Here is an 18,183-nt window from a genome sequence, read left to right as displayed (position 1 = left end):
GCTCAACTTTTGAGGTGGAAAGAATTTGGCCAAAAAAGCATTGACCAACTTTTTCCAAGAGTTCAGGCTTTCTTTAGGTTGTGAGTCCAACCATACCCTAGCTCTGTCTTTTACAGTAAAGGGGAAAAGCATAAGTCTATAGACCTCGGGGTTAACCCCATTGGTCTTAACAATGTCACAGATTTGTAAGAATTCAGCTAAGAACTGATGAGGATCTTCCAATGGAAGTCCATGAAACTTGCAATTCTGCTGCATTAGAGAAACTAATTGAGGCTTAAGCTCAAAGTTGTTTGCTCCAATTGTAGGAATCGAGATGCTTCTTCCATAGAAGTTGGAAGTTGGTGCAGTAAAGTCGCCAAGCACCTTCCTTGCATCTCCATCATTGTTGTTGGGTTCGGCTGCCATATCTACTTCTTTTTCAAAAATTTCTGTAAGGTCCTCTCCGGAGTGTTGTGCTTTAGCTTCTCTTAGCTTCCTCTTCAGAGTCCTTTCAGGTTCAGGATCAACTTCAACAAAAATATCTTTATCCTTGTTCCTGCTCATAAAAAAGAAGAGAACAAAAAAGAAGAGAAATTCTCTATGTCACAATATAGATTTTCCTTTATGTGAGTATAAGAATAGAAGAATAGAAGAATGAGGTAGAAGAAGAAATTCGAACACGGAGAGAGGGAGAGGGTTCGAATTATGAGTAGAAGAGAAGTGTTAGTAATTAAATAAATAAATAGAAAGAGATGAGAGAGGGTATTCGAATTTTAAAAAGAGGGAGAAGAAAATATTTTTATTTTTATTTAATTAATTAAGTTAGTTTCGAAAATATTAAAAGAAATAAAATAAAATTAGAATTTAAAACAATTAGTTAATTAAAAAAAATTTGAAAAAAAATGGTTAGTAATTTTCAAAAATTAGAAGTGGAAGAATAGTTAGGTGGTTTTGAAAAGATGAGAAATAGTAAACTTTTTAAAATTAAAACAAACAAGTCAAGTGGTTAATTGAAAAAGACTTGAAAATAAATTTGAAAAGATAAGAAGTTAGAAAAAGATTTTGAAATTAAGTTTTGAAAAAGATATGATTGACATTTATTTTGAAAAAGAAATTTAAAAAGATTTGATTTTGAAAATTAAAGTTGATGACTTGACTAACAAGAAACTAAAAGATATGATTCTAGAATTTAAAGATTGAATCTTTCTTAAATAGAAAGTAACAAACTTGAAATTTTTGAATCAAAACATTAATTGTTAGTAAAGTTTTCGAAAATTATGAAATAAAGTTAAGAGAAAGATTTTGAAAATTAATAAAAAAATTTTCGAAAAACATGAAAGAAAAATGAAAAATATTTGATTTTTTTGAAAAAGATTTAAAAAGATAAAGTTTTTAAATTGAAATTTTGACTTGACTAACAAGAAACAACTAAATTTTGAAAATTTTTTACTAAGTCAACCCAAAATTTCGAAATTTATGAGTAAAATAAGGGAAAGATATTATTTTTGATTTTTTTAAATTAATGAATAAAGAGAAAAACAACAAAATGACACAAGACATAGTAATTTAAGATCAAAACAGATAATGCATGCAAGAACACTTTGAATGTCAAGATGAAAACTAAGAACACTTTGAAGATCAAGATGAACATCAAGAACATATTATTGAAAATTTTTAAGAAAAGAAAGACATGCAAGACACCAAACTTAAAAATTTTTAAACTTTAGACACTAATAATTCGAAATTGCATATGAAAAACAAGAAAAGACACAAAACAAGAAAAATTAAAGATCAAACAAGGAAAATCATCAAGAACAACTTAAAGATCAAAGAAGAACACAATGCATATATTTTCACAAATTTTAGGAAAAATTAAAAACATGCAATTGACACCAAACTTAAAATTTGACACAAAACTCAAACAAGAAACATAAAATTTTTTTGTTTTAAGATTTTATTAAAATTTTTTTGAACTTTTTGAAAATTTATTTTGGAAAAAGAAAATTGAAGAAATTCAAAATTTTTAATAAGAATTCCAGGATTCATGCAATGTTAGTCTAAAGCTTCGGTCCAAAAGAATTAGACATGGCCAAATAGCCAGCCAAGCTTCAGCATAACAAATACAGACATGTCCTTTCTACAATGGAAAGTGAAAACCTCGGTCCAAAAGATTAGACATGGCTTAACAGCCAGCCAGGCTTCAACATATCTTAAGAAGCTCTAGAATTCATTCTTAAAAATTTTATGAATTTTTTTCGAAAACTATAATACTGTTTTTTTTCAAAAAATAAAAATAAAAAGGTTAAACATAAAATAAAATTACCTAATCTAAGCAACAAGATGAACCGTCAGTTGTCCAAACTCGAACAATCCCCGGCAACGGCGCCAAAAACTTGGTGCACAAAACTATGATTCACACTTTCACAACTCCGCACAACTAACCAGCAAGTGCACTGGGTCGTCCAAGTAATACCTTACGTGAGTAAGGGTCGATCCCATGGAGATTGTCGGCTTGGAGCAAGCTATGGCCATCTTGTAAATCTTAGTCAGGCAGATTCAAATGGTTATGAGGTTTTGATAATTAAAAGATAAATAAAACAAAAAATAAAATAAAGATACTTATGTAATTCATTGGTGGGAATTTCAGATAAGCATTTGGAGATGCTTTGTTGCTTCTGAACCCCTCCTTTCCTATTATCTTCTTCCAATCATGCGTGCTCCCTTCCATGGCAAGCTGTATGATCCTCTCAGATGAAAAATATCAGTTACAATCTCTGCACGGCTAATCAACTGTCGGATTTCTCGTCTCGGATGAAAAATACCAGGTACAGCTACCACACGGCTAATCATCTGTCGGTTCTCGCTAGCATCGGAATAGGATCTCTCTATCATTTTGCACACTGTCACTGCACCCAACATTCACAAGTTTGAAGCTTGTCACAGTCATCCCTTCCCAAATCCTACTCGGAATACCACAGACAAGATTTAGACTTTCCAGATCTCAGAAATGCTGCCAATTGGTTCTAGCCTATACCACAAAGGTTCTAATCACGGATTCAGATGCTCTGTTGTCAGGAGAGACGATGCGAATCGTGGCTTAGAGACCCAAGAGAATATACTCCGGCTGTCGTCCAATGACTACGTTGAACATCATGTAGACCGCTTGTGGTTGTCAGGCACGCGGATCTTGGCTAAGCGAGTAACGAAGATAGTGGGTGATTGTCACGAGTCACCCCTTCATTCTGACTTAACTAAATTAAGTACGAGAGTATATCTTGGAGAAGTAAGCATGAATTGAAAGAAAAACAATAGTACTTACATTAATTCATGAAGAACAGCAGAGCTCCGCACCTTAATCTATGAGGTGTAGAAACTCCACCGTAGAAAATACATAGGAGAAAAAGGTCTAGGCATGGCCATGAGGCCAGCCTCCAATTGTAACATAAAAGTGATCAAAGTCTCCAAGTATATGAATACAATAGTAAAAAGTGCTATTTATACTAAACTAGTTACTAGGGATTACAGAAAATAAGTAACTAAGTGCAGATAGTGCAGAAATCCACTTCCGGGGCCCACTTGGTATGTTCTTGGGCTGAGCATTGAAGCTTTCACATGCATAGGCCATTCTTGGAGTTAAAAGCCAGCTTGGTGCCAGTTTGGGCGTTTAACTCTAGTTCTGGTGCCAGTTCCAGCGTTTTACTCCAGAAAAGGGTCTTTGGTGGGCGTTTGAACGCCAGTTTGGACCATTAAATCTCGGGAAAAGTATGAACTATTATACATTGCTGGAAAGCCCAGGATGTCTACTTTCCAACGCAATTGAGAGCGTGCCAATTGGGCTTCCATAGCTCTAGAAAATCCACTTCGAGTGCAGGAGGGTCAGAATCCAACAACATCTGCAGTCCTTTCTCAGCCTTTGAATCAGATTTTTGCTCAGGTACCTCAATTTCATCCAGAAAATACTTGAAATTATAGAAAAGCACACAAACTCATTGTAAAGTCTAGAAATGTGATTTTTTCATAAAAACTAATAAAAATATAATAAAAAGGAACTAAAACATACTAAAAACTATGTAAAAACAATGCCAAAAAAGGTATAAATTATCCGCTCATCAATATGCAACTGTGAATTGTGAATTGATGAACAAGCCATGTATTGTTAATGAACATGCATGGTTCAACTTGAATACCCTTTTTTTCCTGATTCTCGCCAAATCCCATTACCTAGTTTCCGTACGCACCTGCTACCCTCTACGACGTTGGAGTTCCTTCAAGCTGAGCTCGAGCTTTAGGTAGCGGCTTTACTTTCCATTCTTAGTGAAATTTGCATTTTATTTGTTTATTTGTTTATTTTTTCCGAATTGTTACTGATTCTGCTTCGCGTGGCGATGATATTTTGGAATAAAGAGGGAAGAGAGGAATTGCTTGTGGTGTTACTGAGCCACATTCAGATCCTGAGGGTGACAACGAGGAGGTGCTTTCAGTTTGCTTTGGTACTATATCTATTGGAGAATTCGTGAGTTGGTTAATTTGTTGTAACTGTCAGGTTAGTTAAAAATTAGAAGTTAGTTTGTTTGTTTCAAATTTTGACAATTTGCTGCACTATATCTATTAGACTAGCATCTGTTATAACAATTATTTTAGTTTCAAAAGTTAGTGTCAATTAGTTTCAAATTCTGATCATTGTAGAACTTGACAGGAAGAAATTTGATTCAAGAGCTATAATCTTGCATGTTTCTAAATTCCAAGTGGTCGGTCCAGTCCCCTATTGCTGCTCTTTCCCATTTCTTGAAGATAAGTGTTGTTCATAAGTGTAGCAATCGTCATATGAGCTTGTTGATTTTGTTTGAAATTTAAAATCAATAGTAAAAATATGTGCATGATAAGCAGCTCTTTCCCAGTGTATTTTTTCTTCTTATGCTTACTATATGTCATTCTATTTCTTGAATTTTGATATCAATTAAAAAGCAAAATAGAAGATTTGCCAATGACTTTCAATATGATGCTACAATTTACATTTTACAAAACACCATATATGAATGAGTTTCTGATCCTTTTCTATGTTCTCAGAAGTTATATTATTTTAAACACTAACTGCCAATGCACGTTCAGCTGATTTTCTCGGATCAGTGTCACATTGGAACTAACCTTCTTTCTTTGTTTTTTCAGTCTAACTCAACTGTGTCATCATTTGGATTATGAAACAGATCTCGTGGATGTGAAGTATTGGAGTTGGCACAATGAGGTTGTTGGAGTTTGGGTGCCTGGTTGCAGTTCTATGTGGTCTTGTTGTGTCTGTGAAAGCTGAAATTTACATCATAACTGCTGAAGGTGAACCTGTTACTAGTTATAGAGGTGGAATTGATGGTTTTGAAGCTACTGTTGTTGAATCTGATGAGAAGATTGATACCAATAGGTAGGTACTTGCAATTACATTTTTCTATGGATTTTCCATTTTTTTTCCAATGACATGTAAATATGTTTTGAGGAGGTTAATTAATATGATGAATTCTCTTTTGGTGAAATTAACCTTCCAAATCTAAATTATATGGAGAGTTTAAATAATTATTCTTTATATGTAACTCGTGGACAATTTATTTGCTACTGATGCTCTCTCTTATCTTTAAGGAAAGTAATAAAATAATCACCTTGCACTATGTTATGAACCAAGATCAATTATGTTTTTAATGAATTTGTTTCCAATGTTATTTTCTCCTCTAGTATGTGATGAACCAACAATATTATAAACTTCTTCCAGTGAATTGGTTACTTCATATGCTCACCATCTTGAGAAAAAACATGATATGCTTCTGGGGATGCTATTTGAACCTGGGACGTTCAAGAAACTCTATAGCTATCGGCATCTGATAAATGGGTTTGCTGTTCATATTTTCCCAGAACAGGTGAAGTCTTGTCTTATCGTTTTACTAATGTAAGTCAAAAGTAACATATTTTCTCAATTGAATTGTATCATTTGCATTGAATAGCTTGCATTAACTTTTATTTATTTATTTATTTTTATTGTTTAATAGTGTTGATCTTTGTCACAGGTGCGGGCTATCGATTTTTCTTCTTGCTTCTGGGTCAGTGGCTCAAGGATCTGAAAGTCAAGCTTACTTTGCTCTGTGTCGCCAAGGTCACTGGTCTTTTCTCTGTTTACTTTGATGGGTTGCTTTCTTTCTGAATTGATTTTGGTGGTTCATGGATTCTAACCTATTTCTTGTTCTGTGAAAAAGGGTTGTTTGCTTTTGGGTCAGTTAAGTGTGTGTGGTGTTTTGCTTTGTTTTATCTTTTTCTGAAGGTGAATCTTGGGTGCTGCTATTCTTTGATTGCTTCTATGTACTCTTTTTCTCTTCATGTTATTTGGTTTAATACTTTAATTGACTCTTTGGGTTGTTTTGTTGTTTCTAAATTTTTAATTTTTATTGGAATTTACATGCCAATTAGAGTAAGTAGCCCAATTATTGGGTTTGAATTGCTAGTCTAGTTTTATTAAAAACTATAGATGAAATTACTGAATCGGCTATCTTTTTTTTCCAATGTTGAACAGAGAGTAATAGAAGGGAAATCTTCTAGTTCCATTAAGAATCATTTAGTTTCTGTCGAGGCAAGATTAGAAATTTCACTTCCTTTCTTGACAAAGTTACAGTGGAAACAAATGCTGTCAGCCTTGATTAAAATTGTTCTTCACACCTATTTCAAGCTGGTTTCTTTTCTGATTATGAACTGAATAGTAGAAAAAATTATGCAGTTTCATCTTTGTTTTCTTTGTGTTTGTTGTGCAGGTTGGCACTTCGCTATTTCGATTTATTAAAGGTAAAGGGTAAATCTAGTTTTAAATTTATATTTGTCTTTTCCTACAACATTGCTTTGCCAACTTGAAGTAGATAAATTTAAGAAGAAAATGAAAAGGAGGGTGCCTATTACATGAATAAAAAATTTCTTACATAGTTATAAATAGAAAACAAATTGTGGATTGGGCTGAAAACACAATTAATAATGCATAGAAAAATTTTAAATGGTTTTGTCTCTTAGATTAATAATTGACTATTTATCGAATAGAATAGTTGGATTGAGATCTGTAATAGTGGGAGCTTCGCTTCTCAATGTTCTTCTTATTGTTGTGCACTTTTTATGCACACAACCTCTCCACTAGTTTGAACTAGCTTATTGATTAGTTTATATAAATTAGTACAAGGGTGAGTAATTAGTTATAGAAAATGCACTTTACTGCTAGGGAAATTAAATACCTTAGGATAGTATATATCATACGTATAGATGTATAGATATAGAATCAAAGTATATATTCCTAGCCTCTTGACACTTATTGATTTGTTAAGTAACCTTCTAAATAAAATTGTAATTATTTTTTGCCCTTTGGTTAAGAATTAGTAGCTACTGAAATCTAATGGCGTGATTATTAAATAGTTCTACTTTATTTCAGCTTATATTCATATTTATTGCTATGCAATTTTTTTATTTATTTGTTTTAGACTTTGGTTTGTTTCTTCAAACTTGATGAAATTAAAATCATTAAGGGAACTTATAATATTTTTTGCTGGTTTTGGTCCAAAAATTCTAATGTGAAATTGGTTCTTGTAGCAATGCCATTACTTCTAGCTTTTCATTTTTAAATTCATTTATGTATATTGATGTTTTATTTTTTATTCAATTTTTCATCTATGTAGTCAATTCATGAACACAGAAAAAAGATTGACAATTCTTATAGATTCTGGCAGCAAAAATATTAGAAGGTAAGAAAGAAATTTCTGCTCAATCTTACTACTAATGTATGTGCCTTCTTTATCTTTGGTAGTACGTTATTTTAGCAACTTATTAAAGAAATTAAATACTAATAATAGAATCTATCATGAAATGGAAATAGTTATATTTTAAAATAAAATTTTCAAAATTTTGATGTTAATTTTTTTTCTCTCTTAACCTTTTTGGCAGGGCATGGATTATAGGAAGTCGTAATGATGAAGACAGAATTGCTCCACTGCTTGTGTTGAGCTCCTCTTTCAAAAAAAAATGGTGAAGACAGAATTGATGTAGGATATAATATTTTAGTTTTTGGTAGAGTATTAGTAGTAAATTATAAATGGTCTCATGTTTATTTTGATATAACTATGCTTAATTTTGTGTGAGATGTGTGAATATTAATACTTTTGGATCATTATAAATATATTTTATTTACAGATAATTTTTATTATATAAAGAAATTATTTAGAATAATTATGTATTTATTTTTATTTTTATACATTTAATCATATTATTAAATATTATGTTGTATTAATAATTAGTAGAATATTATATATATATATATATATATATATATATATATATATATATATATATATATATACAAAAAAATGAGACCTAAGGCTACACTTATATATAGTAGCTATAGTATACAAAAAAGGAAAAAAAAACGAGGGACCTAAGGCTATACTTATAATAAGTAGCCATGGTATATAATGTGGCTACGCTTTACAGGTGATGCAATAGCGTTGAAAAGCATAGCCTATTCTGGCAAAAATGGAAGCTGAAAAGCGTAGCCTTTGGTCCTGGACAGCATCACTTGAAAAGCGCACCCTATTTCCAAACGCCAAAAGCGTAACCCTTGGTGCAGAAAAGCATAGCGTTTGAGAATAGGCAACGGCCGAATAGGAATCACTCCAAAAAGCATAGCTGTAGCTCAAAAAGCATAGCCGTAGCCTAAGGCATCATTTTTTTTCACTTTTGGCTACACTTTTCAAGTGTACCTAAATGGGTGTTTTTCTTGTAGTGCACGCCCAAAATACCAAGCGGCATGCCCATTGATGGTTGACTTGGCATGCCACACCCAGAGTCTCAAGTGGCACGCCCTCGATGAGGTCTTGACTCTTCTCTTCTGGGAAATTGGCCTGGCGTGCCACGCTGGTGTGGGAAATTGTGATTCACACTTTTCACAACTCCTTACAACTAACCAGCAAGTGCACTAGGTCGTCCAAGTAATACCTTACGTGAGTAAGGGTTGATCCCACGGAGATTGTCGGCTTGAAGCAAGCTATGGTCATCTTGTAAATCTTAGTCAGGCGGATTCAAATGGTTATGAGTTTTGATAATTAAAATATAAATAAAACATAAAATAAAATAAAGATACTTATGTGATTCATTGGTGGAATTTCAGATAAGCGTGTGAAGATGCTTTGTTGCTTCTGAACCTCTGCTTTCCTATTGTCCTCTTCCAACCATGCACACTCCCTTCCATGGCAAGCTGTAGGATCCTCTCAGTGAAAATGGTCCCCTACGGTTTCTGCACGGCTAATCAACTGTCGGATTTCTCGTCTCGGATGAAAAATACCAGGCACAGCTACCACATGGCTAATCATCTGTCGGTTCTTGCTAGCATCGGAATAGGATCCATTGAACTTTTTGTACACTGTCACTGTGCCCAACATTCGCAGGTTTGAAGCTCGTCACAGTCATCCCTTCCTAGATCCTACTCGGAATACCACAGACAAGGTTTAGACTTTCCGGATCCCAGGAATGGCTATCAATTGGTTCTAGCCTATACCACGAAGATACTAATCTAACGGACTCGGTCCATGTATTTTATATCCAAGAGAATATACTCCATCTATCGTCCAATAACTATGTTGAACATCATGTAGACCGCTTTGTGGTTGTCAGGCACGCGGATCTTGGCTAAGCGAGTAACGAAGATTGGGTGATTGTCGCGGGTCACCCCTTCATTCTGACTTAACTGAATTAAGTACGAGAGTATATCTTGGAGAAGAAGTAGGTGTGAATTGAAAGGAAAACAATAGTACTTGCATTAATTCATGAAGAACAGCAGAGCTCCACACCTTAATCTCTGGGGTGTAGAAACTCCACCGTAGAAAATACATAAGTGAAAAAGGTCTAGGCATGGCCGAATGGCCAGCCTCCAATCCAAGTCTCAGATCTAAAATTGATCAAAAGATTTTAAAATCTGTGAATATAATAGTAAAAAGTGCTATTTATACTAAACTAGTCACTAGGGATTACAGAAAATGAGTAACTAAGTGCAGATAGTGCAGAAATCTACTTCCGGGGCCCACTTGGTATGTGCTTGGGCTGAGTATTGAGTTTTACACGTGCATAGGCTGTTCATGGAGTTAAACGCCAACTTGGGTGCCAGTTTGGGCATTTAACTCAAATTCTGGTGCCAGTTTGGGCATTTTACGCCAGAAAGTTTTAGGCTGGCTTTGGATGCTAGTTTGGGCCATTAAATCTCAGGCAAAGTATGAACTATTATATATTTCTAAGCCCAGGATGTCTACTTTCCAACTCAATTGAGAGCGTGCAAATTGGGCTTCTGAAACTCCAGAAAATCCACTTCGAGTGCAGGAGGGTCAGAATCCAACAACATCTACAGTCCTTTTTCAGCCTCTGAATCAGATTTTTGCTCAGGTCCCTCAATTTCAGCAAAAAAATACCTGAAATTACAGACAAACACACAAACTCATAGTAAAGTCCAGAAATATGATTTTTGCATAAAAACTAATAAAAATATAATAAAAAGTAACTAAAACATACTAAAAACTATGTAAAAATAATGCCAAAAACGGTATAAATTATCCGCTCATCACAACACCAAACTTAAATTGTTGCTTGTCCCCAAGCAACTAAAAACAAAATAGGATAAAAAGAAGAGAATATACAATAAATTCCAAACTTATTAATGAACTTAGTTCTAATTAGATGAGCGGGACTTGTAGCCTTTTTGCTTCTGAACAGTTTTGGCATCTCACTTTATCCTTTGAACTTTAGAATGATTGGCATCCATAGAAACTCAGAATTCAGATAGTGTTATTGATTTTCGTAGTTCAGTATGTTGATTCTTGAACATAGCTACTTTATGAGTCTTGGCCGTGACCCTAAGCACTTTGTTTTCCAGTATTACCACCGGATACATAAATGCCACAGACACAAAACTGGGTGAACCTTTTTAGATTGTGACTCAGCTTTGCTAGAGTCTCCAGTTAGAGGTGCCCGGAGCTCTTAAGCACACTCTTTTTGCTTTGGACCACGACTTTAACTACTCAGTCTCAAGATTTTTACTTGACACCTTCATGCCACAAGCACATGGTTAGGGACAGCTTGATTTAGCCGCTTAGGCCAGGATTTTATTCATTTGGGCTCTCCTATCCATTAATGCTCAAAGCCTTGGATCCTTTTTACCCTTGCCTTTTGGTTTAAAGGGCTACTGGCTTTTTCTGCTTGCTTTTTCTTTTTCTTTCTTTTTTTCTTTTTTTTCGCCAATTTTTTTTGCAAGCTTTGTATTTTTCACTGCTTTTTCTTGCTTCAAGAATCAATTTTATGATTTTTCAGATTATCAACAATATTTCTCCTTTTTCATTGTTCTTTCAAGAGCCAACAATTTTAACATTCATAAACAACAAATTCAAAAATATGCACTGTTCAAGCATTCATTCAGAAAATAAAAAGTATTGCCACCACATTAAAATAATTAAACTAATTTCAAGATAGAATTTGAAATAATGCATTTCTTGTTCTTTTGCAAATAAAAACATTTTTCATTTAAGAAAGGTGAAGGATTCATAGGACATTCATAGCTTTAAGACATAGACACTAGACACTAATGATCATGTAATAAAGACACAAAACATAGACAAAACATAAAGCATAAATTTTGAAAAACAGAAAAATAAGAACAAGGAAATTAAAGAACGGGTCCACCTTAGTGATGGCGGCTAGTTCTTCCTCTTGAAGATCTTATGGAGTGCTTTAGCTCCTCTATGTCTCTTCCTTGCCTTTGTTGCTCCTCCCTCATGGCTCTTTGGTCCTCTCTGATTTCATTGAGAATAATGGAGTGGTCTTGGTGCTCCATCCTTAGTTGTCCCATGTTGGAACTCAATTCTCCTAAGGAGGTATTGATTTGTTCCCAATAGTTTTGTGGAGGAAAGTGCATCCCTTGAGGCATCTCAGGAATTTCTTGATGAGGAATTTCCTCATGCTCTTGTTGTGGTCCATGAGTGGGCTCTCTTGTTTGATCCATCCTCTTTTTAGTGATGGGTTTGTCCTCTTCAATGAGGATGTCTTCCTCTATAACAATTCCAGCTGAATTGCATAGGTTATAGATGAGATGAGGGAAGGCTAACCTTGCCAAAGTAGAGGGTTTGTCCGCCACCTTGTAGAGTTTTAGAGGTATGATCTCATGAACTTCTACTTCCTCTCCAATCATGATACTATGGATCATGATAGCCCGATCTATTGTAACTTCAGACCGGTTGCTAATAGGAATGATAGAGCGTTGGATGAACTCCAACCATCCCCTAGCCACGGGTTTGAGGTCAAGCCTTCTTAATTGAACCGGCTTGCCTCTTGAGTCTCTCTTCTATTGAGCTCCTTCTATACAGATGTCCATGAGGACTTGGTCCAACCTTTGATCAAAGTTGACCCTTCTAGTGAAAGGATGAGGATATTCTCTCATCATTAGCAAGTTAAATGCCAACCTCATATTTTTCGGACTGAAATCCAAGTAATTCCCCCAAACCATTGTGAGCCAATTCTTGGGGTTTGGGTTCATACTTTGATCATGGTTCTTAGTAATCCATGCATTGGCATAGAACTCTTGAACCATTAAGATTTCGACTTGTTGGATTGGGTTGGTGAGAGCTTTCCAACCTCTTCTTTGAATCTCACGTTGGATCTCCGGATATTCCCCCTTTTTTAGCATGAAGGGGACTTCGGGAATCACTTTTTTCTTGGCCACAACTTCATAAAAGCGGTCTTGATGGACCTTTGAGATGAATCTCTCCATCTTCCATGACTCGGAGGTGGAAGCAATTTCCTTTCCTTTCCTCTTTCTAGATGTTTCTTCGGTCTTAGGTGCCATTAATGGTTATAAAAAAACAAAAAAGCAGAGCTTTTCCCACACCAAACTTAAAAGGTTTGCTCGTTCCCAAGCAAAAGGAGAAAGAAAGGAGTAGAAGAAGAAGAAATGGAGGAGATGGAGGGGAGTAGTGAATTCGGCCAAGCGGGGTTAAGTGTGTATGAGGTGTGAAATTGAAGGTTGTAAGGGGGGTATTTATAGGGTAAGAGAGAGAGAGGGAGTTCGGTTATGTAGGGGTGGGTTTGGGAGGGAAATGCTTTGAATTTGAATGGTGAAGTAGTGGGGTTTATGATGGATGGATGTGAGTGGTGAAGAGAATATGGGGAAGAGGGTAGGATTTGATAGGTGAATGGTGTTTGGGAAAGAGGTATTGATGTGATTGGTCAAGGGTATTTGGGGAAGAGTGTTATGGAAAGGTGTGAAGAGGAGAAAAGAAGAGGTGGGGTAGGTGAGGATCCTGTGGGGTCCACAGATCCTGAGGTGTCAAGGAATTCTGCTCCCTGTACCATTCTGGCGTACAAACGCCCTCTGTGTGCCAATTCTGGCGTTCAACGCCAGCTCTACTACCTTTTCTGGTGTTAAACGCCAGTCTGCTGCCCCTTTCTAGCGTTTAACGCCAGCCAGACACCCTTTTCTGGCATTAAACACCCAGAATGCTGCCAGACTGGGCGTTAAACGCCCATTCTGCTATCCTTACTGGCGTTTAAACACAAGTAAGCCTGTCCCCCAGGGTGTGCTATTTTTTATGCTATTTTTTTATTTTGCTTTAATTCTGCAGTTATTTTTATGACTTCACATGATCATCAACCTAAAAAAAATATAAAATGACAATGGAATATAAATAAATATAATTAAATAACATTGGATTGCCTCCTAACAAGCGCTTCTTTAATGTCAATAGCTTGACAGTGAGCTCTTAGAGAGCTTCACAGAGACTCAGAGCTTAATGGTGGCCTCCCAACCAAACTTAGAAGTTGAGTGTGGGGGCTTTGTTTGACTCTGTATTGAGAGAAGCTTTTCATGCTTCCTCTCCATGGTTACAGAAGAAGATCTTTGAGCCTTAAACACAAGGTAGTCCTCATTCAATTGAAGGACTAACTCTCCTCTGTCCACATCAATCACAGCTCTTGCTGTGGCTAGGAAGGGTCTTCCAAGGATGATGGATTTATCCTTATCCTTCCCAGTGTCTAGGATTATAAAGTCAGCAGGGATGTACAGGCCTTCAACCTTCACTAAGACATCCTCTACAAGTCCATAAGCCTGTTTTCTTGAATTGTTTGCCATCTCTAGTGAGATTCTTGCAGCTTGTACCTCAAAGATCCCTAGTTTCTCCATTACAGAGAGTGGCATGAGGTTTATACTTGAACCAAGGTCACACAGAGCCTTTTTAAAGGTCATAGTGCCTATGACACAGGGTATTAAGAAATTTTTGGGATTCGGTTTCTTCTGAGGTAATTTCTGTTGATCCAAGATATTCAGTTCATTGATGAGCAATGGAGGTTCATCCTCCCAAGTCTCATTACCAAATAACTTGGCATTCAGCTTCATGATTGCTCTTAGATACTGAGCAACTTGCTCTTCAATAATATCTTCATCCTCTTCAGAGGAAGAATACTCATCAGAGCTCATGAATGGCAACAGTAAGTTCAGTGGAATCTCTATGGTCTCTATATGAGCCTCAGATTCCTTTGGTTCCTCATTAGGGAACTCCTTAGTGGTCAGTGGACATCCATTGAGGTCTTCCTCACTGGAAATCACTGCCTCTTTCTCCTCTATAGGTTCGGCCATGTTGGGTATATTTATGGCCTTGCACTCTCTTTTTGGATTCTCTTCTGTATTGCTTGGGAGAGTACTATGAGGGATTTCAGTAACTCTTTTACTCAGTTGACCCACTTGTGCCTCCAAATTCTGATGGAGGACCTTGTTTTAGTCATGAAACTGAGAGTGGTCTTGGATAGATCAGAGACTACGGTTGCTAAGTCAGAGAGGCTCTGCTTATAATTAATTCTCTGTCTGTTGCTCAGAAGATGATGGAAAAGGCTTGCTATTGCCAAATCTATTCCTCCCACCATTATTATTATTATTGAAGCCTTGATTAGGCTTCTGCTGATCCTTCCATGAGAAATTAGGATGATTCCTCCATGAAGGATTATAGGTGTTTCCATAGGATTCTCCCATGTAATTCACCTCTTCCATTGTAGGATTCTCAAGGTCATAAGTTTCTTCTTCAGAGGAGGGTTCTTTAGTACTGCAGGATGCAGCTTGCATTCCAGTCAGACTCTGAGAAATCATATTGACTTGCTGAGTCAATATTTTATTCTGAGCCAATATGGCATTCAGAGTATCAATCTCAAGAACTCTTTTCTTCTGAGTCATCCCATTATTCATAGGATTTCTTTCAGAAGTATACATGAACTGGTTATTTGCAACCATTTCAATGAGTTCCTGGGCTTCTGTAGGCATCTTCTTCAGATGAAGAGATCCACCAGCAGAGTGATCCAATGACATCTTGGACAATTCAGACAGACCATCATAGAATATACATAAGATGCTCCAATTTGAAAGAATGTCAGAAGGACACCTTCTAATCAATTGCTTGTATCTTTCCCAAGCTTCATAGAGGGATTCACCTTCCTTCTGTCTGAAGGTTTGGACTTCCACTCTAAGTTTAGTCAATTTTTGAGGTGGAAAGAATTTGGCCAAAAAAGCATTGACCAACTTTTCCCAAGAGTTCAGGCTTTCTTTAAGTTGTGAGTCCAACCATATCCCAGCTCTGTCTCTTATAGCAAAGGGGAAAAGCATAAGTCTGTAGACCTCAAGATTAACCCCATTGGTCTTAACAGTGTCACAGATTTGCAAGAATTTAGCTAAGAACTGATGAGTATCTTCTAATGGATGTCCAAGAAACTTGCAATTCTGCTGCATTAGAGAAACTAATTTAGGCTTAAGCTCAAAGTTGTTTGCTCCAATTGTAGGAATCGAGATGCTTCTTCCATAGAAGTTGGAAGTTGGTGCAGTAAAGTCACCAAGCACCTTCCTTGCATCTCCACCATTGTTGTTATTTTCGGCTGCCATGTCTTCTTCTTTTTCGAAAATTTCTGTTAGGTCCTCTCCAGAGTTTTGTGCTTTAGCTTATCTTAACTTCCTCTTTAGAGTCCTTTCAGGTTCAGGATCAGCTTTAACAAGAATATTCTTATCCTTGTTCCTGCTCATATGAAAAAGGAGAGAACAGAAAAGAAGAGGAATCCTCTATGTCAAAGTATAGAGATTCCTTTCTGTGAGTAGAAGAATAGAAGAAATAGAATGAAGAAGGGAGAAGAAGAAAAATTCGAACACAGAGAGAGGGAGAGGGTTTGAATTTTAAGAAGAAGAGAAGTATTAGTAATTAAATAAAATAAATAGAAAGAGATGAGAGAGAGAGTATTCGAATTTTAAAAAAAGAGGGAGAAGAAAAATATTTTTGTTTTTTATTTTAGTTATGAGTTAGAATTCGAATTTAAGAAGGAAAATAAAATAAAATTAGAAATTAAAACAATTTGTTAATGAAAAAGAATTTTGAAAAAGTGGTGAGGGATTTTCAAAAATTAGAGAGAGAAAACTAGTTAGGTGGTTTTGAAAAAGATAAGAAATAGTAAAACAAACAAGAAGTCAAATAGTTAATTGAAAGAGATTTGAAAATCAATTTTAAAAAGATAGGAAGTTAGAAAAAGATTTTGAAATTAAGTTTTGAAAAAGATATGATTGAAATCTATTTTGAGAAATATTTGAAAAGGAAATTAAAAAGATTTGATTTTGAAAATTAAAGTTAATGACTTGACTAACAAGAAACTAAAAGATATGATTCTAGAATTTAAAGTTTGTCCTTTAGCCATTTGATAGAGAAGTGTTAAAATGGTTGGATGTGGTTTTGGGAATTTTGGTAAAATGTCAATGTGTGAGTTGAGGATGGCTTGTTGTTGATTTTGGTACATTTTGAATGATTTCAAAGAGAAGGGTTGAAATTGGCATGTTTTGATTAATTTTGAAAAGAGTTGAAAGTGGCTTGTTTTGAAAATGGCACTTTGTGGTTTTGAATGAAAACATGGTTTTTGGGCATACTTTGACAGGACATAACTTGGACTACGGATCTCTAATTTTTGCCAAATCTGTTTAGAAATGAAATTGGATCCGGGATGTCCATGCCGTTCGAAGAACGGGTGAAAAATGATTTCAAATGAGAGAGTTATGACCGTCGGAAGATTGGGGGTTGAATTTGTGAATTCTGCAGTTTTTAACTTAGAAAATTTTTAGCAGAATGACCCCCCGCGCGTAGGCGCACTTGGCGCGTACGCGCCGTTCTTCCAGGAAGCGCCATCCTCGCATGCGCGTGATGTGCGCGGGCGCGCCGAATGTGCTGCACCCAATGCCCAGCCATTTTCCCGAGAGTTGTGCCAAAGTTGTGCCAGTTTTGTGCCTGGGGCGCAAAAGTACCCACGCGTACGCGTGGCTGACGCGTGCGCGCCGTTTGGCTAATTTTCAACCCACGCGTTCGCGCGTATGACGCTTGCGCGTCGATGAGTTTTAAGGCCATCCACGCGTGCGCGTGGAGTGCGCGTACGCGTGGCCCTGTTTTCATCCCAAAGTTGATTTTTGAGTTTTAAAAGCCAAACTTCATACTTCTAATCCTCCGATCTCACCACTTATGTCTTAAATCATTATGATATGCCTAGCATGAGGAAAAGGGCTAGTGAATGTGGTAACTTGCGAGTGAAGCAAGGGAAAAATGAATGACCCATGAGGATCAAAGATGATTATGTGAGATGTGGAGGATGGCGGTGGAAGTGCTTGTTATGCCATGGGCCGAATGGCCGTAATTGTTAATGAATTAGCTGGTTATGGATTTAACCATGAGCCGGATGGCTGGATTATGCCGTGTGGCGGCGGAGCCATGTTTATGGCTAAGTATAAATGCATATATGTTGTTGAATGAATTGTGAATGTTTGCACTTCCACCATTGGAGATGAGGGTTTCCCTGGGTAGTAGCAATGGCTAGCCACCATGTGCTCCAGGTTGAGACTCGAAGCTCTGTTAACCCAATGTCGTAAGTGTGGCCGGGCACTGTGAAAGGCCCGGATGAGCTCGCCCCCGTAAATATTCACCAATGATGGTGATGGATAAATATTCACCAGTGAGGGTGATGGATATGGATCATGATTATGATCAAGTTTATGATGAGTATAACTCGAGTTGGGGATGCACAACAGAGGGACAGTCCAATGGTTAGCTACCAGGACTTGTCGGGTTGGTTCTATAACCGACAGATGATATCATCAGCCACTAGGGA

General features: G+C 36.4%; 1 non-coding gene across 1 annotated transcript; it reads left to right on the top strand.

Annotated features, from left to right (window-relative positions):
* Positions 1 to 15,422: 15,422 nt before the first annotated feature.
* LOC112753564 (small nucleolar RNA R71) lies at positions 15,423 to 15,529 on the top strand. The gene has a single exon (XR_003177947.1). It is a non-coding gene; the product is annotated as a small nucleolar RNA R71 (small nucleolar RNA).
* Positions 15,530 to 18,183: the final 2,654 nt, after the last annotated feature.

This window comes from Arachis hypogaea, chromosome 15 (assembly GCF_003086295.3).
Source record: "Arachis hypogaea cultivar Tifrunner chromosome 15, arahy.Tifrunner.gnm2.J5K5, whole genome shotgun sequence".
NCBI lineage: Eukaryota > Viridiplantae > Streptophyta > Magnoliopsida > Fabales > Fabaceae > Arachis > Arachis hypogaea.
The sequence above is the reverse complement of the archived record's forward strand: the minus strand, read 5'-3'. Positions and strand labels throughout refer to the sequence as shown.